Source organism: Blennius ocellaris, assembly GCF_963422515.1.
Source record: "Blennius ocellaris genome assembly, chromosome: 20".
In the NCBI taxonomy this organism is placed as follows: Eukaryota; Metazoa; Chordata; class Actinopteri; order Blenniiformes; family Blenniidae; genus Blennius; species Blennius ocellaris.
In genome coordinates, this window is record NC_137669.1 from 6,434,564 (window position 1) to 6,440,563 (window position 6,000).

The 6,000-nt window shown below is 41.6% G+C and overlaps 1 protein-coding gene across 3 annotated transcripts in view; it reads right to left on the bottom strand.

The window, feature by feature from the left end:
* The window catches only part of thrb (thyroid hormone receptor beta), a 96,591-nt gene extending 92,257 nt beyond the window's left edge, over window positions 1-4,334 (bottom strand). For all 3 annotated transcript variants that reach the window (XM_080515698.1, XM_080515701.1, XM_080515697.1), the window contains exon 1: window positions 4,201-4,334. The gene's annotated coding sequence lies outside the window, so the exon portion shown is untranslated. The remainder of the gene's footprint in view (window positions 1-4,200) is intronic.
* Between the last annotated feature and the right edge of the window lie 1,666 nt (window positions 4,335-6,000).

Below are 6,000 nucleotides of genomic sequence, written 5' to 3' on the forward strand. Positions count from 1 at the left end.
TCCATCATTTGAATTTCACTTTAAGTTTATTGCAACTTTGTTGTGAGCTCAAACGTGCAGCAAGACAACAGTAAAAGTTCTGCCATAATCTCAAAAACTAAGACTATTATTTAAAAGTTAGTTTTATCTACATATAACATAAATTACTCAACCATTTTAAATTCTGGATTTTTGATGATTATGGTTGAGAAAAAGGTCAAATAAACAGGAAAGACAACAAATGATATGAAATATTTGCATATCGACACATTTTAGACTCTAGAGTCACGATTTTAAGACATAAAAATAAGATTATTTAAAGAAAAGAAAAAAGAATTGTGTTTAAAAAGAAACTCTGCCGTTCTATTCATCTTAATTTCAAGCATTTGGAATCAGATTAATGCTCAACATGCAGCCGCCAGCTAACGTTCAGATGATTTCTGTTGTTATGTTTAAACAATACTTCTATATTCAAGTGTAATTATTGATCTACTCAAACAAATTCAGTTTGAATAGAAAAGAATCCTGTGTCAAATACTGAGACGCGATTGAACTGTGATGAAATATTAGTCTTGAATTTGTCAGATTAAATAATCCAGACTAACGTTCGCTTTAAGATTTCATGACAGGAAAAATGTAATTAATGCACTAAAAGGGCAAGCAAAATGAATGAATCTCTTTATATATTAAAACCAAATAGAATTGAAACGTTTTGATTTCTGTGTGATGAATTTAAACCATTTTAAATTGTCACTGTTGGATTTTACAAGAGAACGTTACCACTTTCAACAGCCAAGCAATATTAATTTATCCAGAAAGATCTGCAAAAGTCTTTAAATATTTTATTTTTTTTTTGTGTGTTTTTGACGCCATTTCCACTGTGGAGCACGGCGGTAGCAGCATCATGCTCCGGGGCTGCTCCCCCCCCCTAACGGTGACGGGTAAAACTAATCGAATGAGAAATCCTATAAAACTCTGAGGGATTTGTCTTGAAGACGACGAGATAGAAAAAAACACTTTTGAAAAAGGCGAACGTTGAGAAGCGGCGCCGCTAAAAGCTCAAATCTAATCAGCCACTTTACGCAACAGGCTTTTCTTTAATGTGCCGATATTACAACCTCAGAATCCTGCTCGCTCTTCCTTCTTGAAATGAGCTGGAATCCTCCGCTGTGTTTGTATTTTCTCCTTTCCTGAGAAAACTCCCCACCCCCCCCCCCCTCGATTCTCCACCTCGTCTTTCTGCTGCGCCTGAGCTTCGCCCTCCACTGCAGCCGCCGCCGCCGCCTCCCCGAGCCGTAAACCCGACAGCTGCCGCGGCCGGGGCGTGGCGTCCGTCTCCTCGGCGGTGGAACAAGTTTCAACACACCGCGTTGAAAAGCTTCGCTGGGATTCGCAGAAATGCCTCCCGGCAGCAGCTGCGGCGGCGGGAATGGTCACAGCATGGAGCCGCGGCGACCTGAAATACCCTCCGCCGCTCAGCCGCCTGGCGTGGTGAGAACGGCGCGTTTCTAATTCCCCCGACCTCCTCCACCCTGACAAGAGGCTGAAATATCAAACCTCATTAAAATACAGGCTTTGCACTTCAGCTCAAAATCCCCCCCCCAAAAAATTTTCAATTCACGCCGATTCATCACAAATAATTTTTTAATTGGATAAAGCTTGACGTCAGCCAGAGGCTTCGTGTTTAGCGTCGAGGACACACTCAAGAGAAAAGAAGGAATGTTAGGGTTTTTTTTATTTCTCCCCCTACAATTAATTAATTAAAATTAAGAGGCTGAAGTACCAAAATCTTAGCTTTTACCAAATATTTGGAGCAAAGATTTTCAGGCCCAATTAACAACACTTTTTATTTATTTTAGACGACATGTGAAAACTGCATAACAATTAAAATGATATTTCCGGAGTCTCACTGCGACCTCGCAGGATTTAATGCACGTTGAGCTCATAACAAAGCTAGGAGCTTTTCGCGAGAAGCTAAATCGTTTCTTTAAAATAAAGTTGTTTCGTTCGTTCGCAAATTAAACTGGGATTCCAACAAGTTTCACCCGAGCCGGTCGGAAAGTCTGAGAGGAAAACATCTCGTCGCCAAAAGGAGCTCAAAGGTTTGCTTCACGTCGCTTATTGAGCTTTAAAAAGTTCCAGGCGCTAATGGAAGACGTTGATGCTAAATGCTAACGAGCTACATGCTAATCCATACACACACACACGATTTTGATATGAAAACTCTGGCCGAAATGCAGATTTTGGAAAAACTCTATATTTCTGTTTTCGTGTCGTCACTCATGCTGCTCGTTACACCGCCTCCTGAAGGTTTAGCACGCTTATAGCAGCTTTTTGGTTTTTTTTATTAAACAATATGGTGCGAAAAAATAAGTCATTTTTGAAAGACGAGGGGGAATTATCCATTTTTTTGCAAACATGTTCATGTGGACGATATTCTAAAACGTGTTCGTCATTTCTGAGCATTACAAAAACAAAGGCGTTTGAATAAGAGCAGTAATTTAACATGTTAAAGTTTCGTATTGAAGATGTGCTCTTCTTCTCGCTGTGGCGTCTTTTTGGACTGACGACGAAAAGCTCACAAATCAATATTAAGTTAAAGTTCCTGCACCAGAACAAACTTTAACCATTAAACTGTATATGTTTCCTGACTGACACCATCTTGCCGCAAGGGATTCTGGGATATCAGACAGGCTGCAGCTCCAGTCAGAATATCACCATTTGACTGATTCAGGGTATAAAAGAGTGTTGAAGCCACCAGAACAGACTGAAATGTAGTGAATGATGGTTTTTCCAGTGAGAATCCACATCTGGAGGATCCAGTGAACAAACGGGATCTTGTGACACGACGCCTCCGGATGGTTCTGGAGCTTCTGTGACGCCGAGACGTCAACAAAAACGGGGAGATGTTCCACTAATTTAAAATTCTGGAAATACGAGTTTGCCCGAGTGTGATGAGGAACTTCCTTCAGAAAAGGTTCTGACGATGTTTTAGAGAAGAACATCAACAACAACTGGATCATAAATGTTTTTTTATTTCCCTGAGGATTATCTTTTACACCAAGTGTCCCCAAGTGACCTCTGAGGCGTCTTAATTTCCCGACTGTCAGTGAAGGCATCACAGAAGACGGCAACATATCATCTAGCGCTCCTCGATCTACGGCGCCCCGCGAGGCTCAACCTGACCGCGGTTGGGAAATAACTTTACACACATGGAGCCTCTGTCAGTCACCTCCACCAGACTTCCTCACAATACACTCACTTTGTTTGCGCAAAAAAATAAACAAGCACGCGAACAATAAATAAGTCAATAAATAAGTGACAGGCCGAATGTTGAGTCCAAACGTTTGCGCTCTGGAGGCTGCTGCGTGGTTTTTCTCCCCCAGATGTTGACGCAGTTTGTCAAGTTTAAGAAAGCGAAAGCTTCCTAGTAGTCCGCTGACATGTGGTGACCTGAACCGAGCAGAACCGAGTCACTCAAAAGCCGACAGCGTGTCGAAACCCTGCAACCTCTGGGCCCATAAAACCCCAATAAAACTCCCCCCGAAGTCTTCAGAACCGCGACGCGGGCGTCGCATCCGTTTATCGCTTCTCCCCCCCACCATTTGTTGAATCCACGCCTCGCTGGGCAAACTACTTCCAAACTACTCCAGGACGGCGAGAGACGCGTGTACAATTCGGCTGCAGTGAAACTCCCCCAACTTGGAGAAAAAACGCCAACTTTTCCCCATGAAATGTGCCCGTATTCCTGCGTTCGCCCTGGTAGATGGACCGCGCTGGGCACGGAGAGGCGAGCCGCTTGGGGGTTTTCCAGAATAAACGCTGCAGCTTTCAAACGCGACAATTTGCCCAAAACAAACAAGCCGAATCCTCGCATGGATCGTAATAATTCCAACTGGGTGTAAATTGCATTGGGACGGCGGCGAATTCGGAGCTTTATTGCCAAGGCGGCGTTAAATTGGAGTAAATGTGAATGAAGTTCTGCGGACGTGGTTTTATCCGGAAAACATTTAAAAAAAAAAAAAAAAACACAACAGTATTAACGTCAACGTGCAGATTCCAAACGTTTTATTTAATTTAAGGGATGAATATTATTATAGATTGGACTGTTGTCACAACACACATCAAGCCAGCTTAACCTCCAATCCGTTCTTCTTCTTCTTCTTCTTTATTTAATAATAATAATAATAATAATATTAATAATAATCTAAACGCACATACCGCATAAGAGGGATCCGGAGCTCAGTCGTGGTCCCGGTGCCGGTGCATTCCTCCTCAGCCGGAGCCGGTGGAGCTCTCCGCGGGCTGAACGGGACTCAGAGCCGGGCTTTCACCTGGAATGACCCGGGCTGGTGCAAATCAGGCGAGGGCTGCGCGCGCGCGCGCGAGTGTGTGCGCGCACGCGTCTGTGTGCGCGCGCGAGAGTGTGCGTGTGTGTGCGTATGTGTGTGTGTGTGTGTGTTTGACTCAGTCCATGGCACACGGACTAAACTTCCACATGCAGCCCGAAAATCCCAAATAATAATCATGATAATAAATGATCATATTGTTGTAATAAAAATAATATGAAGCTGCAGCGCTCCGACTGAACGCGGCGGGGTATCGGAGAGCACGACACACACACACACACACACACACACACACACACACACACACACACACACACACACACACACACACACACACACACAGGGCTGAAGCCTCGCCCTTCATACTGACTCCAACTTCACAGTTTTTTTTTTCTCTCCTTCAGCTTCAGACGGCGGTTGGCTGCAGGAAACGGTGTGTGTATCTGCGTGCGCGCGCGTGCGTGCGTGCGTGCGTATGTGCGTCTGTTTTGTCTGGATGGGAATTGGGACAAACTAGATAAATACATAAATGAGCATGTTGTGACATTTTTCTCCGAATCAGATCAAAGTCTGACTGTAATTTCTCCTAATTTCTTCTTGTCTTTTTTAATCTGAATGATGAGAAATAATCAGATTGAACCAAGACGTCTCATGGCTTTTTATTCATATTTCTGATTTTTTTTTCTCAGTATTTGGATTTTTTTTTTTAAATTTTTTAAGTGGGAATGTGTGTTTAAGCAGAATTCTCTATTTTCTTTTCCTGAAGTTTAACTGAATATTCAGAATTGTTCTGTTCTGTGGACTTCTAAATCTTTTCTTTACATTTCTGAATTCTGGCTTTGTCTGCTAGGATTCTGGTTATTTTACTTGGATTTTGCCTTTTTAGCAGAATTTGAATCACATCAAGTCATAATTCTGACTTTTAATTCTTAATTTTGACTTTTTTTTAATTTAGATTTTTTTCTCGGTCTAATATTTGACATTTCCTTCATATTTGTGACTTTCATTTCCTCACTTCTTCCACAGAATTCTGTCAAAGGTAGTTTTCCTTTTAAGTTGAACTGATTGATCGTTTTTTCTTCCTCTCAAGCAGCTCAGTGCTGGAATTCATCTGAAGACGTCACAATTCTAACTTTAATTCCTTCATCATTCAGGATTTTAAAACAATTAGTATTCAGATTCAATTATTTCCTCGAAAATCTGAACTTTAAATCTTTTTTTTTTAAGATAAGTAAAAGTCAGACATTTGTCTCAGAAACCCTTTTTTGCGAAATAATGAATCCATTTGTCAGAAAGTTACTTTCAGCTGTGAAAGGCCTGTATATGAAGAATCATACTTTATTAAAGTACATACTTTATTATTATCCTCTTGGGGAAAGTTCTTCACAGAATTGCCCTGCAGGTAGGCAGCCACAGAGCTCAGCAATGTACGTTTCCATGGAAACAAGTGAAACGCTGAAAATGATGTAGTTGCCATGTCAGACCAGTAGTTGGTACCATTGTTAGTTTTAGGAATTCTCAATGCATAACGTTTTTTTAGCTCTAGTAATCCAGCTTTAATGCAGTAGGGGGCAGTAGTGAGTCAGTGTTGGATCTGGTTTGTCTTTAATTCCTCTGTTGAATTTCTGTCACTTTAAGCATTTAAAAATTAATAAATTCAGTTCAACTCAAC